This window comes from Rhinolophus sinicus, chromosome 14, assembly GCF_057876585.1.
Source record: "Rhinolophus sinicus isolate RSI-liver-muscle chromosome 14, RSI-T2T, whole genome shotgun sequence".
NCBI classification, from domain to species: Eukaryota; Metazoa; Chordata; class Mammalia; order Chiroptera; family Rhinolophidae; genus Rhinolophus; species Rhinolophus sinicus.
In genome coordinates this window covers 66,131,763-66,142,492 of record NC_142514.1, presented here as the reverse complement: position 1 = coordinate 66,142,492, position 10,730 = coordinate 66,131,763, and positions in this window count along the sequence as shown.

Here is a 10,730-nt window from a genome sequence, read left to right as displayed (position 1 = left end):
CTGTTCATCATTTGGGGAAGATGATACAGACCCCAGCAGGAAACAGACTGTTCTGTGGTAGAAATCTATTTGGATTTCACAGGTTGTTTGGATCTGCTGTCTTTGGTTGAGATTGGAAGGAATAAGCTATCTCTGTCATGATGGGGGATGGGGAGACATGCTATTTTGTTAATCAACAGGATTCATAAGTTAGACGGGAAATCTTATTTTTTGCAATTTACATACAATACAATGAAAAATTGGTGCATATTAATGAATTATTTGGCTCTCACAGGTTCTGAAAAATATGGGGAAATAGAAATTTCTAGAATAAGCAAAAATTTTTTTAAATAGTAGTCGGAAATATTTTCTAGCAAATTCTTTCACTTACTGTTTAGAAGACAATAATTAGAGCATTCCAGATAATTAGTAGAGAAGATTTAGTGGAAAAGGTAAAACATTTTTATTCATCAAGTAGTCATAATTTTGTCTTAGAAGGAATTTAACATTTCCACCAGGCCCTAGAGCGAAGACAGTGAAAGAACAATGGAATGCTTACCAAAGGTACATCTAGAATTTACTGAGGTTACCAATTTAAATGGAAACTAAGTTTCTTAAAATGGGGCAAAAGCTGATTTTAATTGACATTAATGTAGAGAAGATGAGTGAAATTGTCTGAACACATGACCTTGTATAGAGTCTGGGAAGTGATGATGACAAGGAGGAAGATGATGATGATGATGATGATGATGATGATGATGATGATGATGATTACCATCTCTATCCAGCTGATAGACTGAGAATATGTGCCATGAGGGAGGAAATAAGCCTAGGAGAGTGGTGTTGCATGCCCTAAAATGAACTAGCTGGGGATTTGTTACCAGAATTAGAATTTTAATTGCTAAATTGCTTGCTTTCACTCTAAACCCATAGGTAAGTCAGAATTTACTACCAGAGTTTTGGATGTTTTTCATACCTTGTGATAAACATCCTGTATTTCCAGATTCTTAATTGGTTATGACTAGCCTGACTGAATGAATGCTTTTTTTTAATTGCACTTTTCTGTATACAAATACTGTGATAAACGCTTCATACATATTTCATTCTTTTAATATCCAAATGATAGCAATATTATTATCACCCCCATTTTTTAAATATTGGACTAGAAAGCTAGAAAGAGCCCAAGTTCCTGTTATAAATAGGACTGGTCACTTACATCTTGCTTAAACCCCAAATGTGTTAGGTTTAGCTACATATATTAGCTATAATTAAATATGTATATATATATATTTAATCTATTAAGATTCCAAGGATAAATGGAATTAGGGCAAGTTAATGTGCTAGGCAATTTATATGTAATAATTCATATAATTCTGACACCCAAAAAAGATACTATAGTCCCATGTCACAATTGGGAAGGAAGAGTCTCACAGAAGTTAATTTAATGATGAGGACTTTGGATTCCAGAAAAGTTGTCTAAGATCATACAAGTACTAAATACAAATCAAACACAGGTCATTCTGATACCAAATACCATACTTTTAACTATACTATAATATATTGCCTTAGAATATGAAAACAATTTTAAAAGTCCCCTATATTCAATATCACATGACTACTCCAGTTGGTTTGGAGAGCAAGAGAGAGTAAACAGATAAATCTGTAGTTGACAGAAGGATATTTAAAAAGAATATAAGAATATTTCAAAAAATTAGAGAACATAATTTTAAAGTGAAAAGGCCCTGAAAAATGATCTGGTACTCATTACTTGTTAAACAAAGAATGAATGAATAACTTCCTTTATACTAACTTGTTCTAATATAAGTGGCTATACCTGACCTAAAACAACAACTGAAATGATAACAGAATTTTTTTTTTTTTCAAATCATAACCACCCAAACCAAAAATACTCACTGAAAAGATTCCAGACACAGAAGCAACCTGGGATGTGGTAGGAACAGCAAATTTGGACTTATGGGAAAACCTCATGCTGAATATTGAAACCACCCCCATATTTTCTCTATGATTATGCCCAGCTCCAAAATGTTAACAGCCGAGAGGAAATTACAGCATCCTTTTCTAGTGAAATTAAACCACTACAATAGTTAATGGAAACACCCTTTAGTTCGCAGATGCATTAACATATGCTTTCCATCAACTCTTTAATGCCTAACTATGAGCAGAGAGCTAAGAATTATCAGACACTTTATCAGACCAGAGTGGGAAATTGTATTAAGAGGCACACTTTGGAATGTGAGTCAATAATTAAATAGAGATTAAAAGAAGCCAAGCAAAAGAAAAAAATGCAATTACTAATTTTAGTAAATGAGAGCCTGTACAACAAAATACATGTAAGCAGAGGCAACTACTTGGCTCACCAAGGAAATACATGTGTAGAGTAACAACAATAAAAATTACAAATATGGATTTAACTCCAAATTGATAAAACTCTATTGTAAGGATCAGGGGAAGGGAGAGAGAGAGAGTAAAAGAGCTAAAATCTTCATGTATTGTTATAAAAGATCAATGGATAATGTTTAGAATTGACAAATCACAATGTAACTGTATAGCAGTAGACATAGTTAAAAACACTGAAAAAGTCATTGCCCTTGGAAAGTAGGTGAGCTGCAAAGCAAGCAGGGGGTTTAATCCCTCTCTTTTTAAAAAAATATATAAGCTTCAGGAGTGCTTAAATTTTTCAATTGTGTACTCATAATTGCTTTGATTTTTCAAAAGTTTATAAAAAGTTCCCATCATTGCTACTTGACCATCCCTGAATCCATCACTTTTCTCTTCAGCTTTATAGTGACTCCTCTGTCCCCCAAATTGTCCCTTCAATAATGTGGAATTGGGCTAAAATCAGCATTATACATACTCAGAGTTCTTAGAAAGTTAAGAATGTATTCCCCCTGTGGTGCTTCTTTTTCAGTTCTGAGCATTGCAAAGACATGTTACATAACTCGGAATTTCAACAAACACCTGGAAATCAGGCTGTGCGTATTGCTCAGATGAGACCAGACATGAAGAGATTGGTAGTGACAAGTGTTGTCACTTCTCTGTGTGACAGCAGGCAAGTGGCATGCTGCATATACAAGGTCTGATGCCATGCTCTCAAGAAGAAAAAAAATGAAAAGCCAAGTGAAAAAAATAACATTTCAGGAAGAGCTATCTGGGAAAATAATGGCAAATTACACATGATTTAGCTTTGCTCTTAGCTTGTATAAAGACCCAAGAACTATAAGCTGAGTAGTTGAGCCCTAATTAAGTCTGCTCTTGATCATCTGTGTTGTACATTCAGTTCTCAGGCTGCATTTTAAAAAGGCATCATATTATCCTCTAATTTTTCTGCTTTTTATCCTGCCTTGATTTTTTTTTTAATTCCCGCCATTTTCCCCCTTGAGTAAAAGGAGGTTAACGTGAGTCATTAAGAATTAAAAATAATTGCATAATAAAAAATAGTTCAGATATATTTTAATTAGAGCCTAATTTAATGGGATTTGAACCCAGCACACTGGAAATATATAGCTGTAACTTTAGCCAGTAAATTGCATGGCCTTTGCTTAAACTCAGTGGGAATTTAGAGAGATTATTTTGGCTGCTGGAAGACACCATGTTTTTTCCATTAATGCCAGGGAAATATATTGAGCAACTAAAATATTACTAATAAAAATAAATGTGAAAGTTGTAAATTTCAAACGATGTAGGACCCATAGTTCATACCTGAATTTCCAAATGTATGTGACATTTCATTAAGCTTAAAGCTGAAGACACACTGTATTATGTCTGACTTCTTTAAAAAAGGAAACTAAATATTTCCAAAATCTGTCATCCTTCAGAATCTAACGATAATAAGGCAAAGAATGTGAAAGGGTCTGTTCTAAGCCTAGAGAAAGCCCTCACATGAACTCTCCGGTCCTGTGCTCAGAGGTAAGGTGTCTCGTTCCCTCCCAGCATTCCCAATCCCTCCACTACCTTCCAGTAGCTTGTTTTTCATCCGTAAAATGGGAACAGTGAAATATCCCTATTTGGATGGGAGATTATGAGGTAGATTAATTAAAATAAACAGCTACCCAAAACCTTTCCAGGAAGAATAACAGATATTAAGGGTAAGGTAGAATTCCCAAACAGATTTGAACCCATTATCTCAGAAGGAAGCGATTCCACGTTGAACCACTAGGCTGTACGGCCCTGAGAAACACCCCTGTGGTTTCATCTGAGCTAAATCAGCCACTGGAGGGAGCCAGTATGACTCTCATAGTGTAGTTGAATATGCTGAACTGGTAGGAAGACATAATTTTAAAATGGAATGTAAGGATGACAGAATTTGAACAAAATTCCTTTTATTTATTTATGCCAAAATCTGTGTGAATGTAAAATGCCATCTCCATCATGCTTTATTTATGGTGTGTGGCTTTTTCTTTGGGGGAGAAAAGAAAAAAGAAAGAAGCAGCATGTTGGCTTGAAGTTCTCAGACTGAACCTCATTCCCACTGGCAAGTGAGTGATGTGGAGAGCTCGGACAATGGAACAAGCCTCGGCACACGCAAATCTGGTGTGGGCACGCTCCCTGACTCTGCTTGCCTGGTCTGATCTGGGCAGGTTTGAAAAGGCATTGCTTGTCATTTAGCGTAGCTAGAAATCACGCCTGTGCCTCTTCATGAATAGAGGGATGTGTAATATGTAAAATTCCTAAAGACAATTTTATTTATAGCTGTTGCAAACAATGTTTATACAAAGTTTATTAAATATGTCACCCACATTGATTTATCGCAACCAATCTCTTCAATCACTAGTATTTATGTGATGGGTTCAGCTGCAACAATTATTTTATATGCTGTAGAGTCTGTTATAACTAGGGATTCACCCTGGCAATTATATGAAAGATAAAATGCTTCCTGAAGACCTCGGGGCAGACCAGGAAGTATATTATTGGACACAAGGTGGTTTTAACTGAATGCCACAGCACTAAATTTAGGGCAAGAAATGTAGAGCCTCTTATGCTTAAAAATTAAAGGTAGTTTTGTGTCCTTTTTGAAGTTTCTTTATTACTGGGAAGGTAGTAAGCTTCTCTGCACATTTCCTTTCCCACATCTCAGTCTTGCATCTGGAACTGCTTTCCTTGTCATCTCTGAATTTGTCAGTTCTTGCTCCTCAGCAGCATTTATTTGTGCCCAAAATGGGCAGAAAATTCTACTTGGTGTTTACAAACACCTACAAAGGAAACTCCACACAAGTTACCTGCCCAGAAGGCATTGGCATTTGATGTGAGGGCTTGGAGCATTGTTAACAAAGAAACCAGAATTTTCTAAAGAACCCAAGGTAACTATTGGAACTATAAGATGACAAACTCCACAAACAAAACAAAAAAGTTATTTAAAACCACAATCGAATGTAACTTCTTCTGTTTGCTAATAGAGACTAAAAAAGTCCTTTGTTTATCGAAATTAACTTGACAGACCCACTTTGGTTCAGAGTAGGGCCTCACGGCATGATATGAAAGTAGAAAGTAAAACAAAGAGGTAGCTAAACCATTCTGCAAAAGAAGTTAGCAGTAATTTGGGGCTGAAATTCACTGTAGAAGAGAGTGGGAAAGAGTTTTGGATCTAAGAAAAGAAAGGGAGGTGAAAAACAAGGAGGAGATTGTGATGACTGAGAAATTAGGTGTGCTAGTGAGGCTGGAAAATGGCTTTCGAGTGCAGGCATGTGTCATATTCAGGTTAGAATGTTCTGTTGTGTTGTCATGTAAGCCTCTTACCTGTATGCAAATGATTGCTTTAGCAAATGGGAGTACGAACTTCAGTAAACTGTTTGCTGAAAGCACATAGTGATAATCGATAAGCTGAAATAATTTAGTTGAAGCGGGAATGCTGAACCAGAGGTAACTGCCGTATTTCCCCGAAAATAAGACTGGGTCTTATATTAAGGTTTGCTCCAAAAGATGCATTAGGGCTTATGTTCAGGGGATGTCATCCTGAAAAATCACACTGGGGCTTATTTTTCGGTTAGGTCTTATTTTGGGGAAAACACATTAGAAGTGTTATACTGACACTCACTCTAACATCAATAATCTCTGGGGAGACTGGGAGGAAGCCTCACTGAGATATAGGGGGGGTCACCTTAAAATAATTTAATCTCAGGCGGCAGAGTGATCCCCAATCTAAGGATCATGCAACACTTTCCCAGGGGACAAATAGGTTCTTCTAGTACTTCAATGGCAGTCTGGTTCTACTCCTTTTTCCCCTCCTGCTGTTATTATTTTATTTTGTTTTATTTTATTTTATTTTATTTTTCAAAACCATATATTTCCCTTCCAGGAGAGATTACTTTTTTCACTATGGTAATCAAGCCTTCCTCTTTAGTTGCCATTGGATTTGATCTTCATTTTGTAGCTTTTTCTAGTGATTAGCAGTATAGGCAATGGAAATGTTTGGGAACATGGGTTTGAGAATACTGATCTTGTGTAAAACCAATCACTCTCAAGCAGAACCAATTGAACTTCTAGAAGAAGCTTTTTGGTCACCTCTTTTGGAAAGCTACATGAAGCAATCGATTAACTCTTTTTTGAGTGATCCTGACCCAGGCCACAAACTGGACAAAAGACCCAAGAAGACCTCCACCTGCAGTGTGTTTGCATCTTGAGGAGGGAAGTAAATGACTGTTCATCTAAGGAGGACTGTCAAAACAGTATGGAATGATTCTGATCTTTTCTGTCCAATTTATCATTTGATACAAAAAGGAAAGATTTGAGTTCAACTTGGCTATAGGAATTTGGGCTTTGCCTTACATGTCCATAAAACATCTGTAAGGAAAATTTCACAGAACCTAAGAAATTGGAGACTCTCACCGTGGCTGCTAAAGGAATAATTGTAAGCTTAATATTAAGTTGGCACATGGGGATATATATATATATATATATATATATATATATATATATATATATATATGTCTATATGTCTATATATCCAATTTAAGGGCTACATAGTTTTAAATGGTGTGATGCCATAGTATCCTTTTATACTCTTTCTAGGGAGAGCTTGGTTTACCACCCTTGGCAAAGAATGCTCAGTAGAGCCCCACAGGGTTAAATATAGGATAATGGTGCTGACAGAATAAGCTTCTGTGTCCTGCAAGACCATGAAGACAGAGTGTTTGGGGCCTATTTTAAATATTCTTCCCTCCAAATCCCAAGTTCCATTGATTTACCAACCCACATGCTATCTGATTGCCGTGATTCCTTGATATATGAAATCATGGTGGAATTTCCTTGGAATTATACATCTTAAGCCATGATAGTATTCAATAACTTCCAGATGCCTTAACAATGATGGTCCGCTGCATAGGGAGTTCCCACAGATTATCTCCCCTTTGATTTGTCACAGTTTTGTATGGAATTTATTACCAGTAGAAATATTAACCTAGCCTTCTACAGCAGCCTATTTCTGAGATCTTCAGACAATATTGCAAAAAAAAAAAAAAAAAAAAAAAAAGGAGGAATCTGTGATTGTTTTTACTGCTGTGGGAATGGATAGTAACTTCTGCCAAGCTCACTGAAAAACTAAGTAAAGACGCATAGTCCTCTTGATGCCTCCTTTCCTAAGCATGGAACAAATACGCAGTGTTCTAGAGACTGTTCATTCGTCACAGGCACACAATGGAAAAGGTAAGAAAAGTGCTCATGTACTGTGGACAATGCACCGAGCAGGGCAGAGCAGAGTTCTTCCTGTCTGCCATCTACCTTGGCCTTCATGCTGCTGCCATGCATGTGATCTCGGATTCTGTGCCACAGACCTGTGCAAAACTAATTGTTCATGTGATTTCCTTTCTGAGCCACTGCAGATGTCCCTTTCTGTAACAATTTAATTAACACTTTAAAATAATGATGCATTAATTAATGCCAAATTACAATGAAAATCCTGGAAAATTACACTTTATATCAACAGTAATGCAAAATGAGTTCCTCCTGGATAATTTTTCTTACAATGAATACAAAAAGAGATAATACTAATTAGGCCATCAATTTAAATTTACCATAATTTCAATCCATGTCATTTATCTGTTCCTCAGCACAAAACAATTCCAGTCTACCATACATTTGTACAGAAATAGGGATGTCTACATGGCAACCAGACCTGGGTCATCTTTAGGGTATTGTAAGATGGGCTTGGATTTTGTATCTTAGTTATTGAAAATGGTGTGTGTGTGTGTATGTGTGTGTGTGTGAGAGAGAGAGAGAGAGAGAGAGAGAGAGAGAGAGAGAGAGAGAGAGAGAGGAAAATACTTCAGTAAAATAAATGCCCTGACTTGAATAAAGTTATATACTCAATCATATAATATGCATGGCAAAAGTAATCAGGCTCAGTCTATCAAGCTGCATATAATTCAGTTTATTTTCCACTCTCAGAGTCATGACCCAGGAGTTAGAAGAAATGTAGTATCTCCAGGGTCATTTGTACATGAGCAGACTTAAATCACATCTTCCAGTATTCAAAGGTGACATGACCTCCACCTGTTACATTTCATTTTCATTGCTTCTAATAAAGAGAAGCTCCTTTCAGCATAAGGAAGAGAGAAGGCTCAAAAGGTTAATTTCACAATGTTTATTGAAGAAGGAAAAATGTGACAATGGCTCATCAATTGCAACTATTTTCTTTCTTAAGTGACCCTCACAATTGCCTTTCATGTTGAGACACGCTTGGCATCTAGAATATTTAGGTTCTGCAAAACATTTTGTTTCTAAGTCAAAACACCCTTGACTAAATATTTTCATAAAATCTTAAGTATTTTATTTCTATGTGAGTCTTTTAATGGTAAGAGAGCATGTTTGGACACATTCCTTCAGGGCTTAATCTTAAATTATACTCTCTTTTTGACAAGGAACTCCAAAATGATGGGTTTCTACCTCTCAGGTTTAGGAATTCTGGCATATACTTTGCTAAAGTGCCATGAAAAACATATTTAATAAAGTAGCCAATTACAGTGTATAAGTGGACATGGAAATTTCCCAACAAAACAAAAAATCTTCCAACAATAAGAAACTCCAGCTTCAGAAGGGATAAGAATGTGGACGCAGTCCTGTATCTCTGGGGAATTTTCCTCGATATTGCTTACTCCTCTTAGCAATCTGAATTATCACCAAGCCCCTCCTGAAGATCTCTTTCCCCTTGTATTGAATGACAAGAAAAATTTGGCTCTTTATAGTTTAGTTTTCTTATGTTCTAAGTCAGCAATGAAAATTTCTGCTTGCCCAGGTGTTCTCAAAGAAAGTAGGCAATGGGCCTAAATGAAGTCTGGCAGAAAATTAATTTTAAAAAATCAATAAGCTCTGCTTTTGTTTTTATTCAGCTTTAGGGGAGCATATATCAGTGGCATTTACCGTGGACTATGTCTCCATGCCTGAAATAACAACAGCATGTCAGAGTGGATCAGGGGCTTGGGTAATCCCTTCTACCTTCTCAGTCTGGTTTACTGCCAGGCAGTAGATGCTGAAGACAGTTGAAACTTGACCTTGCTGGGCTATTTGCTATCATACACTCATCCCTGTACCATATGTATCTACCACAGGCATAGACATTATGTAATTCAACATGTGTTCCCAGGCTGCACCTGTAGAGTTTTTCATGAAGATGATGGAATCAGTAAGCTTGTTCATCATATATGTCATTAATTATATGCTTGAAATTTCTCAAGGTAATTCTTGAAATTAAATAACACATATTGATAGCTTGGCCTAGTACCTCAAATAATGTTTTGTTTATTTATTTGTTTGTTTGTTGCCCTCACCACCACTCTTACAGTCTCTTCCTATCCCATTCCCTTGTCAGGAAACACTAGTAAAACACTGTGCAAGCTTAGAAGCATTCTGAGGTGGAACTGTTATATAAAGATATGGATTGTGTCATGTTGCAGGCAGATGAATGTTTTCAAGTCTGTTCTTTTAATAGTCTCTCAGCAAGGTTATTATAAAAAGAAACTATTTGGGTTATTTCTCACAGTTGACATAATTTAATCCTTCCAGTTTCAGATTTATTTTGAAATACCTGAATGGTGAAGGTGATGCCTCTCAAATATTGGATTATATTAGGTTAGAAACAGTGACTTCACAAAGAAAGACATGAGCCTCTTTATTAAGTAATCTTTCTGACTTTCATCAACACACAAAACCAACAGTAACCGTAAGATCCCAGTGGTTAAGTCTCGACTTAACCTGATGGGTAGGGCACTGTTCACCCCGAGTCTCCTTCACTCTGGGGCTTTCTGCTATGCAAACTTGCTCCTCAACTCTGGAATTAGATGGGGATACAAATCCCAGCTTTACCCTGGGCAAGCTGCTTACCCTTTTTAAACTTCAGTTTTCTCACCTACAAAGTGGAGGTGATAATAAAAGTAATTTTGAAGACTGATCAAAAGTGCTTAAACAGTATTTTGCCCATTTAGTTCAGGTTCTTTTGGTTATTTGAAAATTCATTCATTGATTATGCAAACATTAATTGATCACCTAACATGGTGCCAGTCACAAGCCTCTGACAATAAAAAGGTGATTAAGATAGCATCTCTGTCCAAAAGATCTTCATAGTTTTAGGGGTACATACGGGTAAAATAGTAAATAATTAAAATCCACTGTGCTATAATAGAGGTCTAAACAAAATACTATAAATCAACAACAACAACAACCACAAAAGGAGAGATGAACTCTGAGGAATTTGGGAAGGGGTCCACGTGATAGGTGATATTTGGGTTAGAGCCCAGCAAAGA